Genomic DNA, 10,299 nt, shown 5'->3' with positions numbered 1-10,299 from the left:
AAATGCCAATTAAAATACAGCATCACATTTTTTAAAGGTTTTATTTATTTATTTATTTGTCAGAGAGAGACGGAGAGCGCATAAGAGGGGGAGTGGCAGGCAGAGATAGACGCAGGCTCCTGCTGAGCAAGGAGCCCAATATGGGACTCAATCCCAGGACCCTGAGATCATGACCTGAGCCAAAGCCAAATGCTTAGCTGATGCTTAGCGGATCCAGGTGTTCCTAGAATACAGCATGATTAGCACCACAGTAGCAATGCTCTATGGGTACCTAACTCAGGCTTGAGACAGTTTTTACGGAGTAGGTAATATCCAAGTTGAGTCCTACAAGCCGTGTAGGTTTATCTAAACACCAAGTATGGGGAGAAGGTACCCAAAAGAGAGAAGAACTCATATGGAAGTCTGGAGGATAGAGAGGCTTTCCCCCCAGGAATTGCAAGTTTTTCCTGCAACAAGTATTACCAGCATCTACAGTGTACCAGGTATTGTGCTGAGCGATGGAGTAGTATAGTAGAAAGCAAAACACCACAAAAATCCTGACCTTATAATGCTTATTATACTGGTGGAAGGGAGAGGGCAAGATAGGGAGCAGAGATAAATGAAGTTTCAGGGGAAAGGGGGAGAGATACAAAGGGCCTTGAAGCCTAGTCAAGAAATTTTGGCTTATCTGAGAGCATGGGAATACCACTGATTTTAAGCAGAGGAGAAATGTGATAGGTTTGCATTATATCACTCTGTTTCAGAGTATTTTCCTTTGTATTTCCCATAAAAATTCTCACATTCATTTTTCTTTTTTTTTTTTTAATAAGACTTTATTTATTTATTTATTTATTTATTTATTTGACAGACAGAGACCACAAGTAGGCAGAGAGGCAGGCAAAGAGAGAGGGGAAGCAGGCTTCCTGCCGAGCAGAGAGCCCAATTCAGGGCTCGATCCCAGGACCCCGGGATCATGACCCTAGCTGAAGGCAGAGGCCCCAACCCACTGAGCCACCCAGGCGCCCTCTACATTCATATTTCAAGACTAGCACAATCCTCTTGGTATACCTGATAAAAGTAACATAGGAAAGAATCTCAATTACAAATGCAGGCACAAAAATCCTAATGACACTGCAGCAGTTAGTTATAAATTCAGCAAAGAATACAGATAGGAGCTCATATTATAGATAAGTAAAAATAAATTTCAAGTCAATAAGAAGTCTCAATAATAATGAACTATAAAAATACTGGAAGGAAATATAGAAGGATATTTTATAATCCTAAAGGGGGAAGACTTTAAAAGATTTTATTTATTTATTTGACAGACAGAGACCACAAGTAGGCAGAGAGGCAGGCAGAGAGAGAGGAGGAGGAAGCAGGCTCCCCGCTAAGCAGAGAGCCCGATAGAGGGCTCAATCCCAGGACCCTGGGATCAGGACCCGAGCCAAAAGCAGAGGCCTTAACCCACTGAGCCACCCGGGCGCCCCAAGGGGGGAGACATTTTTAAAATGTAACACAAATATTGATTTGATTACTATTCAAATCATTAAGCATGTAAGAGGCAAAATTTTACATGAAATTTGGTATCACAACTAGGAAAATAATTACGATGTATGTGACTACAAATGGGCAATTACATATAAAGCTCTCACAAATCAACATAAAAAAGTTTAATTTCACTCTCAATAAAATAAGGGCAGTGTAAGGGCCTGGTTAGCCAGAGGAACTTAGTTGTAAACCCCGGATATAGGGGCGGGCCAGGCCTGATGGAGACATCCAATCAGTGGGGCACGCATATATTTACTGTGGTGAGTTGAAATCCCATTGGCCATCTGTGTGCGGCCAGGCTCAACCACCTACATAAAGGTTAGTCTGTGAGGCTGAGTAGGAGGAGTTAGAATAGCCGTTGGAATAGCCCTTAGGGTGATCTTCAGGAGAGTCGGAGCATTGTGGTCATCATGGTCGTTGGGAGTGTCATGGTCATCCTGGTCATCGTAGTCATAGGCAGCAATGCCCCGGCCAACAGCCTCACCACCAGCAGCCTTGCCGCCAGCAGCCTCACTGGAGCGGCACCATTCTGGGGAGCGGCCCCATCCAGGGAGTGGCCTTGCCGGAGCAACCTCATTCCCGGGAGCGGCCCTGTCTGGGGAGCGGCCTCGTAGGCAGCGGCCTCATCTGGAGCGGCCTCGTCAGGAGCAGCATCATGGGGAGTAGAGTCTGAGTCATCAGGGCTATCGTCCTCGTTGTCGTCGTCTCTGCGTCATCAGGGTTGTCGTCCTCGTCATCGTTGCCTTTTTGTCGTTGGGGGTGGCCTCATCCAGAGCAGCCTCATCAGCAAGCGGCCTCATCCAGAGTGGCCTTGTTGGGGTCGTCGTCACCTTTTCGAGTGGCCTCGTCTGGGGAGCTGCCTCGTTGGCCAGCGGCCTTGTCCTGGGAGCAGCCTTGTCCTGGGAGCAGCCTCGTCCAGAGTGGCCTCATCTGCAGAGTGGCCTCGTCCTGAGCAGCCTCATCCAGAGCGGCCTTCTTGGGAGTGGCCTTGTCGGGGTCATCGTCTTCGTCTCTTCGTAAGAGATGGCCCCTACCAGTCAGTTTGATTTTCGATGCTTGGCACAAAATAAAGCTTTGTTTGATTTTCGCTTTGTGTCAGTCTGGTTCCTTTGACCACGGACCCTAACAGGCAGAAGATATAAACAAACATTCTTAGTGAAAGAAATATAAATCAATATTATGAAAGACTTATAAAAGATGTTTCACATTTAAAAGTAAAACCTAGGGGGGAGGAGTCAAGATGGCGGAGAAGTAGCAAGCTGAGACTGCTTCAGCTAGCCGGAGATCAGCTAGATAGCTTATCTAAAGATTGCAAACACCTGAAAATCCATCGGCAGATCGAAGAGAAGAAGAACAGCAATTCTGGAAACAGAAAAACAACCACTTTCTGAAAGGTAGGACCGGCGGAGAAGTGAATCCAAAGCGACGGGAAGAGAGACCCCGGGGGGAGGGGCCGGCTCCCGGCAAGCGGCGGAGCAACCGCGCACAAAATCAGGACTTTTAAAAGTCTGTTCCGCTGAGGGACATCGCTCCAGAGGCTAAACCGGGGCGAAGCCCACGCGGGGTCAGCGTGGCCTCAGGTCCCGCAGGGTCACAGAAGGATCGGGGGTGTCTGAGTGTCGCAGAGCTTGCGGGTATTGGAACGGGAAAGCCGGCTGCAGAGACAGAGCCGACAGTAAGCTCGCAGCTCCGTGTTACCTTGAACCGGTCGTAGGCTCGGTGAGCTCGGAGCGCGGCCGGAGGTCAGGCAGACGGGAGTAACTGGGCGCTGTTCTCTGAGCGCGCACTGAGGAGTGCGGCCCTGGGCTCTCGGCTCCTCTGGGCCGGAGACCAGGAGGCCGCCATTTGTATTCCCGTCCTCTGGAACTCTACGGAAAGCGCTCAGGGAACAAAAGCTCCTGAAAGCAAACCCCGGCCCCGGGTAAGGGCGGCGTAATTCCGCCTGGGGCAAAGACACTTGAGAATCACTACAACAGGCCCCTCCCCCAGAAGATCAACAAGAAATCCAGCCGAGACCAAGTTCACCTACCAAGGAGTGCGGTTTCAATACCAAGGAGAGCAGCAGAATTCCAGAGGAGGAGAAAGCCAAGCACAGAACTCATGGCTTTTTTCCTGTGATTTTTTTTAGTCTTGCAGTTAATTTAATTTTTTCTTTTTCATTTTTTTCTTTTTCTCGCCTTCGGGTAAAATTTTTTTTTAACTGTTACCTTTTTCTTTTTTAACGATTTTATACTAGTTTATCTAATATATATATTTTTTCTTTTTTACATTTTTCTTAGGTGTATTCTTTTTTTAAAAAATTCTTTTCTTTTCTTTTTTTTTTTTTTTCTTTTCTTTTTGTTTTTTTTTTTTTTTTCTTTCTTCCTTTTTGAACCTCTTTTTATCCCCTTTCTCCCCACTCACGATTTTGGATCTCTTCTAATTTGGTTAAAGCATATTTTCCTGGGGTTGTTGCCACCCTTTTAGTATTTTACTTGCCCCTTCATTTAGTCTTATCTGGACAAAATGACAAGACGTAAAAATTCAACACAAAAAAAAGAACAAGAGGCAGTACCGAAGGCTAGGGACCTAATCAATACAGACATCGGTAATATGTCAGATCTAGAGTTCAGAATGACAATTCTCAAGGTTCTAGCCGGGCTCGAAAAAGGCATGGAAGATATTAGAGAAACCCTCTCGAGAGATATAAAAGCCCTTTCTGGAGAAATAAAAGAACTAAAATCTAACCAAGGTGAAATCAAAAAAGCTATTAATGAGGTGCAATCAAAAATGGAGGCTCTCACTGCTAGGATAAATGAGGCAGAAGAAAGAATTAGTGATATAGAAGACCAAATGACAGAGAATAAAGAAGCTGAGCAAAAGAGGGACAAACAGCTACTGGACCACGAGGGGAGAATTCGAGAGATAAGTGACACCATAAGACGAAACAACATTAGAATAATTGGGATTCCAGAAGAAGAAGAAAGTGAGAGGGGAGCAGAAGGTATCCTGGAGAGAATTATTGGGGAGAATTTCCCCAATATGGCAAAGGGAACGAGCATCAAAATTCAGGAGGTTCAGAGAATGCCCCTCAAAATCAATAAGAATAGGCCCACACCCCGTCACCTAATAGTAAAATTTACAAGTCTCAATGACAAAGAGAAAATCCTGAAAGCGGCCCGGGAAAAGAAGTCTGTAACATACAATGGTAAAAATATTAGATTGGCAGCTGACTTATCCACAGAGACCTGGCAGGCCAGAAAGAGCTGGCATGATATTTTCAGAGCACTAAATGAGAAAAACATGCAGCCAAGAATACTATATCCAGCTAGGCTATCATTGAAAATAGAAGGAGAGATTAAAAGCTTCCAGGACAAACAACAACTGAAAGAATTTGCAAATACCAAACCAGCTCTACAGGAAATATTGAAAGGGGTCCTCTAAGCAAAGAGAGAGCCTACAAGTGGTAGATCAGAAAGGAACAGAGACCATATACAGTAACAGTCACCTTACAGGCAATACAATGGCACTAAATTCATATCTCTCAATAGTTACCCTGAATGTTAATGGGCTAAATGCCCCTGTCAAAAGACACAGAGTATCAGAATGGATAAAAAAAACAAAACCCATCTATATGTTTTGCCTCCAAGAAACACATTTCAAGCCCGAAGACACCTCCAGATTTAAAGTGAGGGGGTGGAAAAGAATTTACCATGCTAATGGACATCAGAAGAAAGCAGGAGTGGCAATCCTTATATCAGATCAATTAGATTTTAAGCCAAAGACTATAATAAGAGATGAGGAAGGACACTATATCATACTCAAAGGGTCTGTCCAACAAGAAGATTTAACAATTTTAAATATCTATGCCCCCAATGTGGGAGCAGCCAACTATATAAACCAATTAATAACAAAATCAAAGAAACACATCAACAATAATACAATCATAGTAGGGGACTTTAACACTCCCCTCACTGAAATGGACAGGTCATCCAAGCAAAAGATCAGCAAGGAAATAAAGGCCTTAAACGACACACTGGACCAGATGGACATCACAGATATATTCAGAATATTTCACCCCAAAGCAACAGAATACACATTCTTCTCTAGTTCACATGGAACATTCTCCAGAATAGATCACATCCTCGGTCCTAAATCAGGACTCAACCGGTATCAAAAGATTGGGATCATTCCCTGCATATTTTCAGACCACAATGCTCTAAAGCTAGAACTCAACCACAAAAGGAAGTTTGGAAAGAACCCAAATACATGGAGACTAAACAGTATCCTTCTAAAGAATGAATGGGTCAACCGGGAAATTAAAGAAGAATTGAAAAAAATCATGGAAACAAATGATAATGAAAATACAACGGTTCAAAATCTGTGGGACACAACAAAGGCAGTCCTGAGAGGAAAATATATAGCGCTACAAGCCTTTCTCAAGAAACAAGAAAGGTCTCAGGTACACAACCTAACCCTACACCTAAAGGAGCTGGAGAAAGAACAAGAAAGAAACCCTAAGCCCAGCAGGAGAAGAGAAATCATAAAGATCAGAGCAGAAATCAATGAAATAGAAACCAAAAAAAACAATAGAACAAATCAACGAAACTAGGAGCTGGTTCTTTGAAAGAATTAATAAAATTGATAAACCCCTGGCCCTACTTATCAAAAAGAAAAGAGAAAGGACCCAAATAAATAAAATCATGAATGAAAGAGGAGAGATCACAACTAACACCAAAGAAATACAAACTATTATAAGAACATACTATGAGCAACTCTACGGCAATAAATTTGACAATCTGGAAGAAATGGATGCATTCCTAGAAACATATAAACTACCACAACTGAGCCAGGAAGAAATAGAAAGCCTGAACAGACCCATAACCAGTAAGGAGATTGAAACAGTCATTAAAAATCTCCAAACAAACAAAAGCCCAGGGCCAGACGGCTTCCCGGGGGAATTCTACCAAACATTTAAAGAAGAACTAATTCCTATTCTCCTGAAACTGTTCCAAAAAATAGAAATGGAAGGAAAACTTCCAAACTCATTTTATGAGGCCAGCATCACCTTGATCCCAAAACCAGACAAGGATCCCACCAAAAAAGAGAGCTATAGACCGATATCCTTGATGAACACAGATGCGAAAATACTCAACAAAATACTAGCCAATAGGATTCAACAGTACATTAAAAGGATTATTCACCACGACCAAGTGGGATTTATTCCAGGGCTGCAAGGTTGGTTCAACATCCGCAAATCAGTCAATGTGATACAACACATCAATAAAAGAAAGAACAAGAACCATATGATACTCTCAATAGATGCTGAAAAAGCATTTGACAAAGTACAACATCCCTTCCTGATCAAAACTCTTCAAAGTGTAGGGATAGAGGGCACATACCTCAATATCATCAAAGCCATCTATGAAAAACCCACCGCAAATATCATTCTCAATGGAGAAAAACTGAAAGCTTTTCCGCTAAGGTCAGGAACACGGCAGGGATGTCCATTATCACCACTGCTATTCAACATCGTACTAGAGGTCCTAGCCTCAGCAATCAGACAACAAAAGGAAATTAAAGGCATCCAAATCGGCAAAGAAGAAGTCAAATTATCACTCTTCGCAGATGATATGATACTATATGTGGAAAACCCAAAAGACTCCACTCCAAAACTGCTAGAACTTATACAGGAATTTAGTAAAGTGTCAGGATATAAAATCAATGCACAGAAATCAGTTGCATTTCTCTACACCAAACAGCAAGACAGAAGAAAGAGATATTAAGGAGTCAATCCCATTTACAATTGCATCCAAAACCATAAGATACCTAGGAATAAACCTAACCAAAGAGACACAGAATCTATACTCAGAAAACTATAAAGTACTCATGAAAGAAATTGAGGAAGACACAAAGAAATGGAAAAATGTTCCATGCTCCTGGATTGGAAGAATAAATATTGTGAAAATGTCTATGCTACCTAAAGCAATCTACACATTTAATGCAATTCCTATCAAAGTACCATCCATCTTTTTCAAAGAAATGGAACAAATAATGCTAAAATTTATATGGAACCAGAAAAGACCTCGAATAGCCAAAGGGATATTGAAAAAGAAAGCCAACGTTGGTGGCATCACAATTCCGGACTTCAGGCTCTATTACAAAGCTGTCATCATCAAGACAGCATGGTACTGGCACAAAAACAGACCCATAGATCAATGGAACAGAATAGAGAGCCCAGAAATAGACCCTCAAATCTATGGTCAACTAATCTTCGACAAAGCAGGAAAGAATGTCCAATGGAAAAAAGACAGCCTTTTCAATAAATGGTGCTGGGAAAATTGGACAGCCACATGCAGAAAAATGAAATTGGACCATTCCCTTACACCACACACAAAAATTGACTCAAAATGGATGAAGGACCTCAATGTACGAAAGGAATCCATCAAAATCCTTGAGGAGAACACGGGCAGCAACCTCTTCGACCTCTGCCGCAGCAACATCTTCCTAGGAACAACGCCAAAGGCAAGGGAAGCAAGGGAAAAAATGAACTACTGGGATTTCATCAAGATCAAAAGCTTTTGCACAGCAAAGGAAACAGTTAACAAAATCAAAAGACAACTGACAGAATGGGAGAAGATATTTGCAAACGACATATCAGATAAAGGACTAGTGTCCAGAATCTATAAAGAACTTAGCAAACTCAACACCCAAAGAACAAATAATCCAATCAAGAAATGGGCAGAGGACATGAACAGACATTTCTGCAAAGAAGACATCCAGATGGCGAACAGACACATGAAAAAGTGCTCCATATCACTCGGCATCAGGGAAATACAAATCAAAACCACAATGAGATATCACCTCACACCAGTCAGAATGGCTAAAATCAACAAGTCAGGAAATGACAGATGTTGGCGAGGATGCGGAGAAAGGGGAACCCTCCTACACTGTTGGTGGGAATGCAAGCTGGTGCAGCCACTCTGGAAAACAGCATGGAGATTCCTCAAAATGTTGAAAATAGAACTGCCCTATGACCCAGCAATTGCACTATTGGGTATTTACCCTAAAGATACAAATGTAGTGATACAAAGGGGCACATGCACCCGAATGTTTATAGCAGCAATGTCCACAATAGCCAAACTATGGAAAGAACCTAGATGTCCATCAACAGATGAATGGATCAAGAAGATGTGGTATATATACACAATGGAATACTATGCAGCCATCAAAAGAAATGAAATCTTGCCATTTGCAACAACGTGGATGGAACTAGAGCGTATCATGCTTAGCAAAATAAGTCAAGCAGAGAAAGACAACTATCATATGATCTCCCTGATATGAGGAAGTGGTGATACAACATGGAGGCTTAAGTGGGTAGAAGAAGAATAAATGAAACAAGATGGGATTGGGAGGGAGACAAACCATAAGTGACTCTTAATCTCACAAAACAAACTGAGGGTTGCCGGGGGGAGGGGGTTTGGGAGAAGGGGGTGGGATTATGGACATTGGGGAGGGTATGTGATTTGGTGAGTGCTGTGAAGTGTGTAAACCTGTTGATTCACAGACCTGTACCCCTGGGGATAAAAATATATGTTTATCAAAAATAAAAAATTAAAAAAAAAAAAAATAAAAAAAATAAAAGTAAAACCTAAAATTGCATTACAATCTTTTTTTTTTTTTTCAGCTTTATCGAGATATAGTTTTCTCGGGTTTTTTGCTTCACTGTTGCTGAAATTTCTTAAGGGGCCACTTGATCTCTCCCAGAACTGTATTTGTTCACAGATAGCTGTCTAATTGTTGATCTTTTGGGGGGACAGAGGCAGGGGTCTTCTACCTCACCATCTTAGGATGTCTTACACTGTCTTTTTTAGTAATCACATTTGCAGACTTATATCACACCCTTTAATGTTTGTCATGAACCAAATGCTCTAGGACTTTTTTTTTCACAAATTAATACCAAACTGGGTTTTCCTCCATTCTATGCTGGTGTGTTTGCTCTTTTGAAGCTAAATTCCAGGTCTTTATTTCAATTACACTCAAATTTCAAAATGATCTTAATAGGTCTGAATTCTGGGCTAAATTGAACAATCATAATTTCCTATCTGTAATGCCAGTTCTCAATTCCAGGTTATTTTGTATTCCGAGTCATTTTTCTTAAAGATGATTATCTCAGGAACAAAGATAGAAAACAGATACATTTAGATCAAAGGAGGAAACCACAGCACAATCTGTGGATGGGAGAGGGCTTCTGTGAAGGTGGGAACTGCCCCCAAGAGAGGCCCAAGCTTTGAGATGGCCAAAAAGGGTACACAAAGGAAAGGCAATCAACCACATGCCAGGTGACATTAACAGGTAATACCCCAGGTGGTTCATCCCACACCACCTATGCCAAGCAGAATGGAGCAGATGGATGGCAGCTTGGGTAAAAGAGGCCATACATTGTCTGGGGTGGCTGGAGAAACCTAGAACACCATCAGATAAGTGAATCCTAGAATCCTACCAACATCACATCTTAACTCTCTCTCCATTAGAGGCAATAAGATATACAACAGGAAATCTCAACTATCCAGGTGAGTACAGAATCAATAATATTCTAATATTTATAGGAAGCTGACAGCAGGAAAAGGAGATATTAAACTCAACAAACAGAACTAACACCCAAAGAGAAAAAGTTAATGGAAAGCCAGGCAGAAACATTAAAAGAATTATTGGGGAAAGAACCAATTAGAGATCTTTGGAAATAATAAAAATAAATAGCAATTATTATCTATAAAATAGATGTAGCTGAGG

At 41.8% G+C, this 10,299-nt stretch overlaps 1 long non-coding RNA gene across 1 annotated transcript in view; it reads right to left on the bottom strand.

Moving 5' to 3' along the window:
* Positions 1-1,619: 1,619 nt before the first annotated feature.
* Positions 1,620-10,299, bottom strand: part of LOC106005991 — a 37,776-nt gene continuing 29,096 nt past the window's right edge. The window contains exon 3 of the long non-coding RNA XR_001179777.2: positions 1,620-2,649. This is a non-coding gene — a long non-coding RNA (uncharacterized LOC106005991). The remainder of the gene's footprint in view (positions 2,650-10,299) is intronic.

Source organism: Mustela putorius, unplaced genomic scaffold, assembly GCF_011764305.1.
Source record: "Mustela putorius furo isolate JIRA1106 unplaced genomic scaffold, ASM1176430v1.1 tig00003834_pilon_pilon_pilon, whole genome shotgun sequence".
In the NCBI taxonomy this organism is placed as follows: Eukaryota; Metazoa; Chordata; class Mammalia; order Carnivora; family Mustelidae; genus Mustela; species Mustela putorius.
The sequence above is the reverse complement of the archived record's forward strand: the minus strand, read 5'-3'. Positions and strand labels throughout refer to the sequence as shown.